The sequence below is a fragment of the Neofelis nebulosa genome, chromosome 1, assembly GCF_028018385.1.
Source record: "Neofelis nebulosa isolate mNeoNeb1 chromosome 1, mNeoNeb1.pri, whole genome shotgun sequence".
Classification (NCBI taxonomy): Eukaryota; Metazoa; Chordata; class Mammalia; order Carnivora; family Felidae; genus Neofelis; species Neofelis nebulosa.
Window position 1 is genome coordinate 56,838,147 of NC_080782.1, and position 17,522 is coordinate 56,855,668.

Here is a 17,522-nt window from a genome sequence, read left to right on the forward strand (position 1 = left end):
ATGCTAATTCACATGTATTCATGCTAAAGTGTAAATGACTGATAACTCTTCCATTAACAGAAACAATAAAACAGAGGCAGCAGCAGCAGGCAGTGCCAGAAGGCATGGGAAAATCTAGAGAAAGAACAGTAAGGACCCAGAAGATGTATTTCACTTATTTCACAATTGTGCCTAAGGCAAACTCTACTTTGAGTAGTTCATAATGTTCCTGAGTCATAATAATGGTTATGAAATTTGGAGCGATTCACTGACAGTGCAATTTGGCTCAAAAAATCTGAAAAATAGGCTTTATGTGAAGGGAGAGAGTCATTTGAGTTGTGATATTAATACTCCCTCCCTCTTTTTTCATGAAAGACAAATGCAATTTAGCATAATGAATAATCTCTTCTTAAAAATGTATTGTTTCCTTATGAGTCTTCTGCCAATTTGTTGCTTCTTGCCTATGTCTAGAATAATTGTAGACACTGGATATGAGAAGGGGCTATCAGCTTGCATTTCCTTATTTAGGCAACAGACTTCTGATAAGTAAACCCACTTGTGTGAGCAGTAAGGGGGCACTGTGTTTCCCCTGTGGGTGTCTGTTATGAACACAGCTTTAAGATTTTTTTTTTTTTAATCCTCCTGGAAACTGACAAAAAAATAGGAAATGGAAACTCTTGAAAATCTACCTATTAGTTAAGTTCTCTGATTGGGTTGCTTTTGGCTTTTGCCAGAGTTTTCACAATGAATCCTTTTTAAGGCATATTATTCTCTCCACATCAATGATGTGTAGCTTTGTTTCTTTCAGGCAATGCACCCTATCTAAGAGTGAAAAGAATGTGGAATTTTCAGCCCAACAGTTCTGTGTTCAGTATTTGGTTCTGTCCTTCCTAGTTGATTAACCTGGAGGAAGTTATTTTACCTCTGTGATCCTCAGTCTCCTCATGAGTAAAAACAAAGCTAATGAGTCCTATGCAGTGATAATTACAAAGCATTACAGTTAAAATGCAGTGGCTAATGGAAACCAGATGTGCAGAAGGAGTCTTATCCAGGTGAGGGCAAGCCATTATGTCTCACTAAGTGACATTCACCCTAGGAACTAATCTGACCTGCTTTCCTGCTGGCTCAGAATTTTGTTTTCTTGAACTTACTGGTTACCTATGGACTGACTCAAATTATCCGTCTAAACCTACGTGCCAGTAGAGCCTTAACTACATATATATGTCAACATGCCAGTATATTAATCTACAATAGGGAAAACAACTATCAAACCAGATGTTAGTATCAATCTAAATAGCACATTCTCTAAAAAGAAAGCCACATGTTAAAAGTGTATAATCGTGTCTGCCCATTAAGTATTAAATCAGAAAAGTAGATGCCATTTATATATTTCAGATGTTTGCCTTTTGGCTCTGATAGCTTGCTTGACTCAAATCTCTGTAACACATATGTATGTCAGGTGGGTAGCAATTCAAGGAGGTCTGTCACTGGCCACCACCTCCCTCATGGTACTGGGGTGGGGCCTGCCAATGTTTCCATGTGTCACTATGTTTGTTGTTCGTTCAAGCTCTGTGGCTGAAGCAGTCTAAATTTTCCTCTGCCTGATGATAACCTTGCTCAGAACAGAGCATACTCTACATGATTCAGTTTTTCAATTGTAATAACATTCCTGTCCTGTATCCTTGAAATTTTTTCCTCGGTTCACTGGTGTCATAGGTAAGAATATTCCTGATTGTTCCATTCATGAATTTGTAAGAAATATTTGTCACATCCATTGTGTATGGATTTTAATAGCTTACTTCCCCAAAGATGATATTATATCCACTATTATTAGTGACCCTCACCATTGTCTCCACACACCAAATTTGTATATGAAGCTAAAATGCTTTGGACAGTAACTGGTAAATAGTACATGTTCGGTGATAATAGTTATCAGAAGAATTGTTATTTTCCTATGGGAGGTGATAAAACAGCATTTTAATTCCCTACACTGAAATCACCACATATGGCTGATCTCCTATGCTGTGGGTAAATTGGGCAACAGTTTAACATAATCTGGTATGAAAGGTGACTAGTAATTCTATTTATCTAAAACTCACTACTTTCCTGACCTTCCAGCAATACCTAACACCCCCTCCCTTTAAGATGCCCCTTCTAAGCCAAAACCTAAGTCTCAAAGCATCTTTGTGAATAGTAGCACGTTGACCTGTGAGTGTGTTTGCTTAGTGATATTGGCCTCTGAATCAGCACAGTGCTGCAATGAAGGTGATAACAAGCAAGCCTGGGCTAAACCTGCTGAATTACATTACTTCCTGAAAGTTACTTAACCTCTCTGTGCCTTGGTTTTGTTATCTATAAAACAGGGAAAATAAAGAGTACCTCCACTAGAGGGTTTTGTGGAAATTAAATATTGCAGAGTGCTTAGTGCATATAGTTTTGGAACATAGAAAATTGTTCAACATATTAACTTCTATTGTACTATTTTTATTAGTAATTATTATTTGCAGTTGTAAAATTCTGGGTATGATTATGAGAAGGTAGGGAATACTAGAAGGGAACTAGATAGGTGTAAAGGACACTAAAAATGCCCATTGTACAAATCTGGTTAGTGTGTGGCCTGCCCCATGACTTAAGGATAAATGTTATATGTTATAAAAACTTGATGGTTTTAATAGAAAGAGCAGTTAATTGAGAGTTAATCTTTTTGTTTTGTTTTGTTTTGTTTTAAGTTTATTTATTTATTTTGAGGGAGGGAGAGCAAGCAGGATCGGGGCAGAGAGAGAGAAGGAGAGAGAATCCAAGCTGGCCCCGTATTGTCAGTGTGGAGCCTGGTGCAGACTCAAGCTCACAAACCCTGAGATCATGGCCTGAGCCGAAACCAAGAGCCAGACACTTAACCGACTGAACCACCCAGGCACCCCTAGAGTTAATCTCTTGACAGTAGAAGATAAAATGGTGCTGTTTTCAAATGATGAAAGGTTAAACAAAGCTAGTCAACTCAGAGCCATATGCCAAGGAAGTTATTATACTCCAGAATCTGATCCTCTTCTTTAAAAAGTCGTAAAAATTGCAAGACAGAACCATGTTAACCAAAAGGCACACTCAAAAGAAATAAGTCTCAGAATGTCATGATATTAATATACTCTGGGATCGACAATCATGAACCGAAATACTTACAACCACTATGATCAGCATTGTGTCTGTGATCAAGCCACATAGGAGGTTAACTCATAGAGGGAAACTGCTGTGTTAATCCTCGAGGGCAAATCACAGTCCGTAACCAGAAACACTGGTAGTCCATTAGACAAGTGCATTCTATCTATTAAGTCATTGACTCGAATCTGATAGAATGTGTATTAGAACCACCTTGGAGCTTTTTGAAAACACATTTATTAACCTCTGGATACACACAACAGTTACAGAGGGATGTAACACCATACTGTAGATATACTGACATAGGCCATCAAATAGAACAAACTTGACTGATGAGACTTGCACAAAAATAAAGAGAGTTACACAAAAATTAAATGTCATCAGAAAAATGAATTACTTTGTGGTCATCTTGCAGAAAGAAAATCTTGACAAGATGTCTAAAATATTGTAAGACAATGGACTACTAAAACCTAAGAAAGATGCAGGAGATGTTTACTAGTGAATATAGCTGACGGACTGATAGCTGATCAAAGGATTCTTACTTGAAAAAGCTCACCAGGGGCGCCTGGGTGGCGCAGTCGGTTAAGCGTCCGACTTCAGCCAGGTCACGATCTCGCGGTCAGTGAGTTCGAGCCCCGCGTCAGGCTCTGGGCTGATGGCTCGGAGCCTGGAGCCTGTTTCCGATTCTGTCTCCCTCTCTCTCTGCCCCTCCCCCGTTCATGCTCTGTCTCTCTCTGTCCCAAAAATAAATAAAAACACGTTGAAAAAAAAAAAAAAAAAAAAAAAAAAACTCACCAAATAAACATATGGGAGAAATTAATTGGAGGTGGAAGATGGGAGGAACGGCACTTAGAGGAGGACTATGACCCATATTCATTTTGTACAATTTTATTCTCTTGATCTACCCCCCCCACCACCACAGTAATATAAACAGTACTTTGGAAAACAGTGAACAGAAACTGTGCTAACGACTGGCAGCTGCTCATCTCATGCATGTTTCTGATTGTATATTGTTACTCACCATCACTGTTTACTCTGTTTACTATGAACTACAATTTTCTGATTGGGGGGAAAATTTTCCAGAAACAATACTCTTTTGGGGAGTAAAGTGCATGCTGCTGTTTCCTGTTTTGCAAAGATTGGCTTAAAGTGGTAGGCTCATTTGTGAAGCAAATGTATAAGTTTTGCTTTGGAGTAGATAGGCCAATCTGGGTAAGTGTAGTCAACATTACAGGCCAAGGTCTAGGTACAGGATATGCCCTTGTCGGCTCAACTGGAAAATAGGTCAACAGGTTTCTCATCTTAGAATTTTCCCCCATATTTCATTATAAAGCAATTTTCTTTGTTATTTTTTTCCTGTAAATTATATAATAGGACACAGCTGGTTGTATACCCCATATATGCTGATACAGTGTTGTATATAAATTGCTGCATAAAAACATGCCAAATGGGCAAAAAATACAACATGAGCAAAATTATCAGATTAGATTGGCAGATGCTTATATTAAACATGTCTGTTTACATTGTGTATAAAAGGTTTTCATGGGCTTTGATTTTAGATTCAGTAGAGCATCTCTGTTTCTTTTATGAGATCTCAATTACACTAGTTATTACCGGTTTTAGAAAATGTAAGTTAAATTACAGAAATAATCATATGCTTTTGCTATTTATTTTTTCCCATTACAAATCATATCACAAATGTAGTAATAATATATTCCAGGAGCCTGGCTATGACCAGTCACTCTTAACCACAGGTAGCATCACTATGATCCTAGTTGCTTTGCATTTGGGAATAAACAAAAAAAAATTAAAAATAAATTTGTAATAATTTGTATCCAAGTATCACAGTTTACAAGTTACTTAAGGACAGAAAATGAAATAAAAGGGCACATTTACACTGAGGGAACATTGTTTGGCTATTAGTGTGCCATAGTTTAGTTAATTACATAGCCTCAAACCAAAATTTTTAAAAACTTTTAGTAATCTGGCATAGTATATTCCAAGAAAACAGGCCTATTCATATATATAAGTAAAGTACACATATATTTACATAATATATATAATGCATACATACATATATATGTATATTTATATATGTATATACATATACAGATCATTTTATCTCATGCCCATATATATATACAAATAATATATATACATACAAATATATGTGTGTATATATATACAAATAATCATATCTCAATTTAAAGTAAGTTCAACAATGCAAGATCTAATTAACAAGCATATCAACATGAGGCAATGAGCAAGTATTTCTTGTGGCCTATATGGAAACTAAGAAAGCTTTTGATGCCCATTCTAGAACCACATATTCTTAATAACATCCATTCAAATAGCACCTCTGGAATTGTTCATTTATCAGATTTATAGATTTATCAGATTTATAGGGGCCTAGACAGAACTTACTATTGCAAGACCAAGCTCTCAAAAAGAATCTAGAACCCTGTTTGGTGTATAAAAATATATAGGTGAGAAAGCATGAATAATTACAGGAATATGCTAAAATATTTACATTGACTTCTTGTTTAATCTGTATATACTAAAAGAAAGTTCATATGCAGATGACTAGATATTCAAACCATTCTGTCTTTTGGTAATAAGAAATAGGAATCCTAACCTGGGGTGCCTGGGTGGCTCAGTCAGATAAGTGTCCAACTCTTGATTTCAGCTCAGGTCTTGATCTCATAGTTTGTGAGATCAAACCCCGTATTGGGCTCTGTGCCGACAGCATGGAGCCTGATGGTGACTCTCTCTCTCTCTCTCTCTCTCTCTCTCTCTGTCTCTCTCTCTCATCCTCCCTTACTCTCATGTGGCTCTCTCTGAATGAATGAATGAATGAATGAATAAATAAATAAATCCTGTCTCTAGAGGTTTACCTATATCATTTACACCATTGATTTTTTAGGAAAATTGTCTTGAAGTATAAGATACTTACTGAAAAGTTGTATACCATATTTATCAACTCAATGACTTTTTATTTTTTTTAAATTTTTTTTACTGTTTACTTATTTTTGACAGAGAGAGGCAGAGCATGAGTGGGGGAGGGGCAGAGAGAGAGGAAGACACAGAATCCGAAGCAGGCTCCAGGCTCTGAGCTGTCAGCACAGAGCCCGACGTGGGGCTCGAACCCACAGACCTCGAGATCATGACCTGAGCCGAAGTCAGACGCTCAACTGACTGAGCCACCCAGGCGCCCCTCAATGACTTTTTAAAAAGAGGACACAGGCGCCTGGGTGACTCAGTCAGTTAGGCTTCCAACTTCGGTTCAGGTCATGATCTCTCAGTCTGTGGGTTTGAACCCCGCGTCGGGCTCTGTACTGACAGCTCAGAGCCTGGAGCCTGCTTCACATTCTGTGTATTCCTCTCTCTCTGCCCCTTCCCTTCTCACTCTCTGTCTCTCTCAAAAATAAATAAACGTTAAAAAAAAAAAAAATGAAAAGAGGACACATCTGTGTAACTTCAGTCCTGATGGAGAAATAGAATATTACCATATGCCCAGAAATCTACCTGTGTTCCCTATCAGTCCTATGAATCTCATCGTGTTAATAACCACTTTCCCGAGTTCTTTCAACATTGGTTTGCTTCATATGCTTTTGAAGATAAAGAAATGATTATAGTGAGTACTCTTTTTTTTTTTTTTTTTTAATTTACCAGTATGTTTTTGAAATTCATCCAGGTTATAGAGTAAAACAAATTGATTTCATTCCATTTGTTTATAGAATACCATTAGATAAATATGCCATAATTGATTCATTCTATTGTTTAAAAGTATTGTAAATTACACTGCTATGGACATCTTTTCATATGTCTTATGGTGCTCAAATATACACCTTTCTGTTTGGTATATACCTAAGCATGGAATTGTAAGGAGATGGAATTTACAACAATTGACTTTTACCAATTAACATTCACACCAGCAGAGTATTAGGATTCCAGTTAAACCATATTTTTACCCACACTTGATATCGTCAAGATTATATTTTAGCCATTCCATCAAATCTGTTGCCATTAAAGTTTTAATTTCTCTCTTTCTGATGATTAACTGTGCCGAGAGTCTTTTTTTGTTGTTGGCTATATTTCGTTCCTGTCTTTTCACTCTGTTAATAGCTACTTTTCTTTTTTTTTCCCCCAGAAAGAGAGGCATGATGAACTGAAGTTTCTAATGTTAATGAAATACAATTTTTCAGTCTTTCCTTTATGGTCAGTGACTTAGGATCCAGATAAAGAAATACCTTTTCATGCCACAGTTAGAAAGTAGTTACTTTTGTGATCTTCTAAAAAATTTATCATTTTAGATTCATATGCATGTCTAAAAACTATCTGTAATTTACTTTTATGTATAATTTAAAATAAAAAAAGATTCATTTTTATATTTGTTTTGGACTGACCCAGCACAACTGATGGAAAAGACCATCCTTTTCCCATTTTATTCAGTAGTACCTTTATAAAAGGTCTAAAAAATTACTAATTTTTCCTATTCATTTATAAGAACAACACTTTATTAATTACTGTGGCTTTGTAGTATGGCAAAGCTTGATGTCTGATAGCATAAGCTGTTGAGTTTGTTCATATTCAAAATTATCGTAGCTAATGCTCAATTTGTTTTAATGCTTTAAGTTTTTCATTGGTGTTTTGTAGAAAGTTATGTTGAGGTTTTCCACATCTCTTGCAGATTTTCAAAAAGATGTTTGATGTTTTATGCTCTTAGTGTAAACATTTAAATATATGTATAGATTTATATATATATGTAGAGAGAGAGAGAGAGAGAGAGAGAGAGAGAGAGAGAGATTTTTTAAATGTTTATTTATTTTAGAGACAGAAACAGAGCATGAACAGAGGAGGGGCAGAGAGAGAGGCAGACACAGAATCTGAAACAGGCTCCAGGCTCTGAGCTGTCAGCACAGAGCCCAATGCGGGGCTTGAACCATGAACTGTGAGATCATGACCTGAGCCGAAGTTGGACGCCTAACCGACTGAGCCACCCAGGTGCCCCAAAAATCTTTATATTTTTAGAGAAATTTTAGGTTCATTGCAGAAGTGAGTGGAAGACACAGATTTTTCATATATCCTCTATCCCCACACGTGTATAGTACTCCACATTATGAACATTTCCAGCAACAGAGTGGTACATTGGTTGTAATTGATCAGCCTACATTGACAGATTATTCTCACCCGAAGGCCATAGTTTATATTATGGTTCACACTTGACTCTGTACATTCTGCTGGTTTGGGCAAGTGTATAATGACATGTATCCATCACTATAGTATCATACAGAGTATTTTAACTGCCCAAAATTCCTCTGTGCTCTGCCATAAGTGTTAAGTTTTCAGTTTTGGTTGTGTGTTGCTTGTATATGGAAATATATTTGATTTTTGTATCCTGACATTCTCCTTTGCAAACTACCTAAATTTACTTACTAATAATTGTTAGATTCCTTTAGATTTTTTATGCACATAATTATTTTTTCAGAATAATGACAGTATTCTTTCTTTCAAGTCCTTACATTTTCATTTCTCCTTCTTATTATTAAACTGATAATTCCAGTACAATGTTGAATGGAAGTGGTGCATCCAGTATTTTAAAAATTCATTTCTGAAGACAGTATATAGAAAAAAAATAGAGGTTCTTGAGTATGATGTTTTCCTCCAGGGAGGACTTAGTTTTCTTCTGGCAGGCAATTAGAGAAAAGGCAATCAGAGTTTGAGATGGTCTAAGTCTGTGCTTCAGTCTTTTGAGGTCTAAACTATTTCCACTTTGCACATATATCTCAAGCACAGCCCTCAGGGCTCTCAACTGAAAGCCTAGAAGGAGGATGTTTGGCAGACTTCCTCCTTTTTGGCATTTTCAAACTCCAGTTTTTGTGGCCACAGGAAAGCGAGAGTACCAAAAGTGCTGTTATGTTTCCTTCCTTCTTAGATGCAGTTTTCTCATTGGATTCTTAATCTCTTCCCCACTGACTTGGAAATTGACAAATAGCTTGAGGGGAAAAATAATGCTAAACTCTGCAATCCTTTATTGCTCTGGGATCTTGGCCCCTCCAGACATGGCCTCCTTGGTAAACCTGAAATGCAGTTTTATACCTGTATCCCTGTCAGATCACAGAAAGTCCTAAACTGAAGGCACCGTCCCTCATCCCAGACAGCTTAAGGCTCAGCATATAGCTCAATACAAAAACTGACAACGTTTGCTCATCTTGGAGCTTTTTCTTTTATTTGGAAAACTTGGCTCCTCAAGTCCTGGTTGCCTTGGATGTTCCCATGTTCTCAACAGCTTCTGTTAGCTCTTTTGTTTGGGGTTTGATTGTTGTTGTTTTTTAATTTGATGGAGCTTCTGAGATTGATCTAAGTTGAAAGATTTGGCTGACTGATGCTACTGTACACTATATTAAACATGTGTATGTGTTTAATGATATGCAAATATACAGTATGTGAAAATTAGATAATAAGGAAAATCTAAAATTTAATATGTATATAAGTAATTATAAAATTATAATATATAAATGCCTATTACCATTGATTTCTTCCTTTTTTCCAATATTTTATTCTTTTTATAAATTTTTTTTAACGTTTATTTATTTTTGAGACAGAGACAGAGCATGAACAGGGGAGGGTCAGAGAGAGAGGGAGACACAGAATCCGAAACAGGCTCCAGGCTCTGAGCAGTCAGCACAGAGCCCAATGCGGGGCTCGAACTCACAGACCGTGAGATCATGACCTGAGCCGAAGTCGGACACTTAATCTACTGAGCCACCCAGGTGCCCCTCCAATATTTTATTAAGAAGTACTCAGGGGCGCCTGGGTGGCTCAGTTGGTTGAGCGTCCGACTTCAGCTCAGGTCACGATCTCACGGTCCCTGAGTTCGAGCCCCGCATCGGGCTCTGGGCTGATGGCTCAGAGCCTGGAGCCTGCTTCCGATTCTGTGTCTCCCTCTCTCTCTCTGCTCCTCCCCCATTCATGCTCTGTCTCTCTCTCTATCTCAAAAAATAAATAAAAACGTTAAAAAAAAAAGAAGCACTCAAACACATAACAAAGTTGGAGAAATTGACAGAATCTGTATGCCCACCTCCCAACTTAATATGATGGAAGTATAGTTGACATACAATATTATATTAGTATCATGTGTACAGTATGTTGATTCAAGATTTATATACGTTATGAAATGATCACTGCTGTAAGTCTACTTATTGCCACCATACAAAGTTACTACAATATTATTAACTATATTTCCTATGTTGTCCTTTATATCCATCGGACTTATTTATTTTATAACTGGAAGTTTGTACCTTTCAATTCCCTTAACCTATCTCGCCCATCCCCTGACCCCATCTCTTCTGGCAACCACCAGTTCTGTGTTTCATTTTGCTTGTTGGTTTGTTTGTTTTTTAAATTCCACACATAAGTGAAATCATACAGTGCTTGTCTTTCTCGGACCTATTTCATACAGCATTATACTTAGGTCCATCTGTGTTGTCACAAATGGCGAGATTTCATTCTTGTGGCAGCCATTCATTTTATGGCTGAGTCACAGACACACACACACACACACACACACACACACACACACCTTCTTCTCAAACTTTACCATTAATATTTAACTATAATCTTTAAGAAAAAAACATCAACACATTTGTACCTATGCATCCATATCTCCGTCCCTCTATTAGTTCTTCCTATTTTGGGTGAATTTCACACTAAATTTCAGACATCAATACACTATGTACTAAATTGTTCAGCTGGCATATCATTAGAGTCCAAGATTTGTGTGCAATGTGTATTTTTTTAATTAAAATTTACATGCAATGAAACAAGTATTGATGTCTCATAAGTATAGATTCACTGAGTTTTGCTAAGTACAAATTAACTCTGTAACCCAAACCCCTGTCAAAGATTCAATAGAACGTTTGCATCTGTCAGTCTAGAAAGTGTCCTTATGTTTGATTTCTGTCAATTTCCATTTACACCCTCCAGAGACAAATATTATTCGGGTTTATTTTTTCAATGAAGAACATTTTTTTCTTGTTCTTGAGTTTCATATAAATTGAAGCATGTATTATGTACTTTTATCTCATTTTAAATACATAAAAATGTATAATGTGTGTATATATGAATATCTATATCTAAACGTCCAAGTTGCTTGGTCTGTCTTCTTTTTATTGCCGGATAGTATTCTACTGTATAAATATGCAATAGGTTTCTTATAAACTTTCCAGTTGATGTATATCTAGGACATTTACAATACTTGGCTATCAGGGATCAACTATTTTGGACATTATTATAAAATTCATTTATGTACATACATAACATTTTTATTTGTCTTGGTTAAAACTAGAGATATTATTTAACATCCCTATTAACAAAACACTAGAGTTTTAGTTGTTGCACATTCATGGCACATTTGTTGTATGTTACCTTTCAGTTTTAGCCATTCTAGTAGGTATGAAGTTTTATCTCTCTGTGATTGATATGTGCATTTCTCTAATGAATAACAACATTGACATTTTTTTTTTCCTGTGCCTGTGGGCCATTCCTATATCTCCCTTTCTGAAAGGTCTGTTAAAATCTTTTGCTTATTTTAGGGAAGGAGGTTTCTTTTTTATTATTGTGTTATAAGTGTTTTATATATGTCATGCATGGCATGACATTTATATATATTTACATAATATATATATAATTTCTCCAAGTTTGTAGCTTATTAACTTTATTAACAATGTCTTTAGTGAAAGTGCAGCTTATTTAGTTTGGTACAGTCTAACTTCTTTCCTATTAAATTTCTTGCCCCCTATAATCCATATAAAAACATTTGCCTACTCCAAATGATGAAGATATTTGTCTATGGTTTCTTGTAAAGGTTTACAGTTTACACTTTGTAATAAGATCGCTGATGAATCCTGAATTATTTTTGTATACTGTAGGAGATAATGATATTTCTTTATTATGTCAATATTCAGTTTTTCCAGAACTATTTTTTGGAAAGAGTTTCTTTTCTGAAATGGAATGATTTAGTACCTTTCTTTAAAAAAATGACCATTTGTGTGCAACAATTTCTGGACTTTTTTTTTCTATTTATCTATTCAGCAGTATTTATTTCAGTATCATACTGTGTTGATTACTGTAGCTTTATTTTTAGTCTTGATGTCAAGTAGTGGAAGTCTTTCCACATTATTCGTTTATTTGAAGATAGTTTTAGATATTTTAGTCATTTGCAATGTCATATGGATTTAAGAATTAGCATGACAAGTTTTATAAAATAGGCTTTTGGGATCATGATTCAGATTGTTCTCATGGGTCAATTTGGGGAAAAATACATGTCAACAATGTTGAGTTTTAAAACCCATGAATGCAGTACACTGTCCCATTCATTTAGATTCTTCTTTATTTTCTCCCAGCAATGCTTTTTAATTTTCTGGGAAGAGATCTGTTAATTTATATTTAACCTAAATGTTTTACAATTTTTGGAAACTATTGTAAGATAAATCTTTAAACTTTGATTTACAAGTTATCTCTTGCTGGCATATTAGAAGACAATTGACTTTTTTAACCTTGGATCCTAAGATATTAATTTTAACAGTTGTTTTGTCAATACTTTAGGATTTTCTTTGTAAATGCTTATTTTATCAGCAAATAAAAACAGCTCGTTTCATTCTTTGGAATCTTGGTAACTTTTATGTTAATGCATTATATTTAGAGCTAAGATATCCAGGACAATGTTGTAAGAACTAGTGAGAGTGGGCATCCTTGCCCTTGACCCTGATTGCAGGGGTGTTGGCTATAGTTCTAAAGAAACAAATAGATGCTCTTTATCACATTGAGGAAGTTTCCTTCTATTAATAGTGGGTTAAGAGGTGTTGGTTGTTGTTAATCGTAAATGTTGTTGTTAATCATAAATCTGAATTTTATCAATATATTTTATTTACCTATTGTGTTTTTAGTGCTTCATTCTGTTATATGGTAAATTACATTATTTTTCAATATTGAAGCTAGTTTGGCCTTCCTGATAAACTCTACCAGATCTTGCTGTATTACCCTAGTATATATTTATTGGTTTGACTTTCTAATAATGTGAAATAACTTGATCTATATTCATGAAAGACAGAGGGCTGTAATTGTCTTATTTTGTACTATTTTTGACAGATTTCGGTATTAAAATTACACTCTCCTCATAAATATGGTTGGAAAGTGTTCTTTCTCAAGTTTCAATAAGATTTTGTATAAAATAGATTTTATTTTTACCTTAAAATTTGGGCAGAATTCAATTTTGCACCTGGAATTTTCTTTGTGGATCTTTTAAAAAATATATACTGTAACAAATCCCATTTTTTTTACACTAAGTGATCTATCTTTTCCATTTAAATTTGTCTTATTTTTGTAATTTTTAAGGGATTATTTGCACATTATCTAGATTGTCAAATTTGTGGTAATGAAATTGTTCATAATTATTTCATCCATTTGATGTCTTTTGTCTACAATTTTACTAATGATAACATTTCTTTCATTCCTGATACTGATAATTGTGTGTTCTCTCACTCACTTATACTCTTTTATCCCCTTGATTAGTCTGGCTGAACTAATTAGTTGTGTTGTGATTCTTTTCAGAATTCTTTGCAAAAAATTACTTGTGGCATATAAAATTTTCTTTCTTTAGCTTATATCTTTATTATGTCTTTCCTTTGGCTTCTTGTAGTTTGCATTTCTTTGTTTTTTTCTAAATACTTAAAGTAAAACCATAGGTCATCGTTTAAAATATTTCTTATTTTCTAAAGTAAACCTTAAATGCTATAAATTTTCCTCAAAGCACTGCTTTACTGGCATCCTAAATTTTTATATGCTTTTATTATAAATAATAAAATACTTTCAGTTTAAAATACTTTATTTTTCATTATTATTATTTTTTATTATTTGACCCTTGATATTTAAGGAATGTGTTGTTTAGGGACACCCAGGTGGCTCAGTCAGTTAAGCAACTGGCTTTGGCTCAAGTCATGATCTCATAATCCATGGGTTAAAGCCCCATGTCAGGCTCTGTGCTGACAGCTCAGAGCCTGGAGCCTGCTTCACATTCTGCGTCTACCTCTCTCTGCCCCAACCCTGCTCATGCGCTGTCTGTCTGTCTCTCTCTCAAAAATAAACATTAAAATTTAAAAAAAAAGTGTGTTGCTTAATATCGAAATAGTTGAGCATTCTTAAATATGCTGTTTTTAAAATTTAATTCCTTTGTAGTAGCAACATACTCTATATAGATGAAATTTTTAAAACTTAAGTTTCTTGTATGAGACAACAGGTTTGACTATTTAGAGAATACACTACATACAGTTAAGAAATGTATTTTCTGCAGTTGGTGTATTTTATAAGTTGAAAAAAATATTAGCTGAATATGGTTGCTAGTACCGTTGAAATCATCTCCATTTTTACTGTTTTTTGTTTGTTTTGTTTTTATGTTCTATTTAGTGCTGAGAATTCTGTTTAAATCTCTGGCTATATGTTTGGTATTATTTTTTCCTATTTTTAATTCAGTTAATTTGTATCTCACATATGTTGAATTTCCATCACTAGATGTGCCCATACTTAAAATTATTATATCATCTTCATGAATTAAATCTTTGATCATTTTTAAAAGTCTTTTCTACAGTAATATTTTTTGTCTGGAATTTTTTTTTCCTGCTCTTAATTTAGCCATTTAGTCTACTTGCTTACTCTTTGCATGATGTCTATTACCGTCTATTTGCTTTTAACCTTTTTATTTAAGTTATATTTGTAGATTTGTATTACATATGCATTATTTATAATGTACAACATACATTATATTATTGAGTCTTGTGTGTGTATTTTGACAATTTCTGACTTTTACTGACAGCATTTAGTTCATTAACATTTTACATAATTTTGTCATGATTGTTCTTTACTTTGTCCCTCTGATCTTTGATTGTTCCTCCTTTCTGCTTTTTAAAAGTATTAAAGTATATTTTAAGGAAAAAAATGGCAGCCCTCACACCATGGGGTTTGCTTTGTTTATCCAGAGCTTTAGTGTGGTGGTCTTGGCAGCCAGTCCTGGTGATTCAGTCCACAGTTGTAATTCCAGTGAGGGTTAAGAAACATTTCACACCTCCTACTTATGAACCCAAATACAAATCAGAAATGGAGTTTATAAAACATGCCCGGAAAGCAGGACTGGTCACTCCTCCAGAATGTTTGGAGCATCCCCTATGCTTGGCCTGTACGGCTGGTATCTTTGACATCGTTGTTCCTCGAGAGAGTGATACTCACTTGTCCTCTCTTTCAAAGGAACGATTGGCACAGAGAAGTGAGAGATTGAAGAAGAGATTGGCATCAAAATTCTCAATATGGAGGATTAGAGAACGTAATCCTAATCCTGAAAAAGCTAGGGATATCTTTACTGAAGCTCACCTTTGTCTAAATAACTCAGACCATGACTGGCTTCATACCTTGGTGACTGAAAAAAAATTTTTTTCCAGACATGGTCTGGGACATCAAATATATGACTATCTGCTGGAGCTTCATAGGATCTTTAGATCCACACCTGGTGGTTCAACTTCACTGTTCAAGTCTATTGCACCAGAGCAACATGTATGGCCAACTCATCATCTGCATGCACACCCAGCATACTCTGGCCATTTATGACCATTTTGGTAGGTTGGTGTATGGACAGGAAGATGTGCTCAGGGATATCCTGGAGTGTGTTGGGTTTGAAAAGCCCCTGGTAAAGCCCTATGGAGCTGGAGAATGCATGGCAAGATCATCCCCCATGGGTACCCCCTAAGCAGCCTGCCCTTAAGGCAATGATGATCCCTGGGCCTCAGCTAAAACCCTGGGAAGACTAGGAAGTGCCACAAGGAGAGGCCCATAAGCTTCAGCTATCCTGATGGCAAAAATGACTCTAGGGGTGACACATGGACAATGACGCAGCTGGAAGCTGTGGAGTCTGGGAGCTCTGAAGTCAGTCATCTCTCCATGATGTCATAGAAAGATCTACCTTTGTCCGGTCCTGTCCTGCTTAGGTGTTTTTAGCTGTCTGCTTGGCAACCACAGCTGATGGCTGGGCCCACATGGGTGGCTGATAGGCACAGCCATGAACCAATTCTTCTTCTTCCTTTTGAAATTGTATGTCTGACTTCTGAGTCTCAAGCAAAGTATGATGCAGATACTTTTTTTTATCCGGCAGCAGAGACTGTTAGGAGAAAACTGGCAGAATTCTCTTTTTAATTAAAAGCCAGGGATAAGGGGTTTACATAAAACACTATTAGGGTATTGGAGAAACTGTGGTGGGCTCTGTACCTTTCCTGGGGTTTAGGTTGGAAGTAGATCAGCCTTCAGATGGCAGAAGTGGTAGACTGAATTGTGAGTGATGTGACTTCCAGGAAATCCCGACTTGGGAAAAATAATTAGTGTTCATTGAAGAGGGCCCTTTCTTGTTTACTGACTCACGTAATCAGCATTTATATCTCATAGAATATAAATTCAAGGAAATCCTTTATCTTTCAAAAATATTTAAAAAATAAAATTATTTATTTAAGTATATGTTAAGAATTCTATGTTAGTTAATATTTTGTTATCCATTTTGCATTGTCTCATGTGGTTGCTCTTGGGATTGCAGTGTACCTCCTTTCATAGTCGGTATGGAATTAATATTGTTTCATATAAAATAAGGTAATAGTACAGCTTTATAAGTCTAACTCCATTTCCTCCATGTTACAGTTGTTGTATGTATAGTATCTATATCTATATAAAAAACCATATATATAAATGTTTATTTTGAGAGGGGAGCATGTGCACACAGGCACAAGAGCAGGGGTGGGGCAGAGAGAGGGAGAGGAGTGAGTCAGCACGGAGCCTGATGTGGGGCTCGAACTTATGAACTGTGAGATCATGACCTGAGCCAAAGTCGGGCGCTTAACCAACTGAGCCACCCAGATGCCCCTATACTTTCTTTTAAAGCAATTAATAGGGGGAAGAAAAGTTTGTTTTGTTTTTTAACATTTGCCCAGATATTTACTATCTTTTGATCCTTTGTTCTTTCCTAAGGATCTATGTATCCATCTGTTAACTTTTTTTTAAGGGGATTTATTTATTTTGAGAGAAGGAGAGAGAGTAAGAGGGGCAGGGAGGGAGACAGTATCCCAAGCAAGCCCTACAGTCAGTGCATAGCCCAATGCAGTACTTGAACCCATGAACCATGAGATCATGACCTGAGCAGAAACCAAGAGTCAGATGCTTAAATGATTGAGCCAGCCAGTCACCCCCTATCCATCTGTGTTCAACTTCTGTTAGCCAGAAAAAGTGTCTTTGTCTTTCTTGTATTTGATATCTGCTGGCAATGAGTTCTGACAGCTTTTCTATTTTCTAATCTGAAAATGTAT

At 35.7% G+C, this 17,522-nt stretch overlaps 1 pseudogene; it reads left to right on the plus strand.

Moving 5' to 3' along the window:
- The first annotated feature begins 15,123 nt into the window (after positions 1-15,123).
- LOC131510383 (large ribosomal subunit protein mL45-like) lies at positions 15,124-16,028 on the plus strand (annotated as a pseudogene).
- Positions 16,029-17,522: the final 1,494 nt, after the last annotated feature.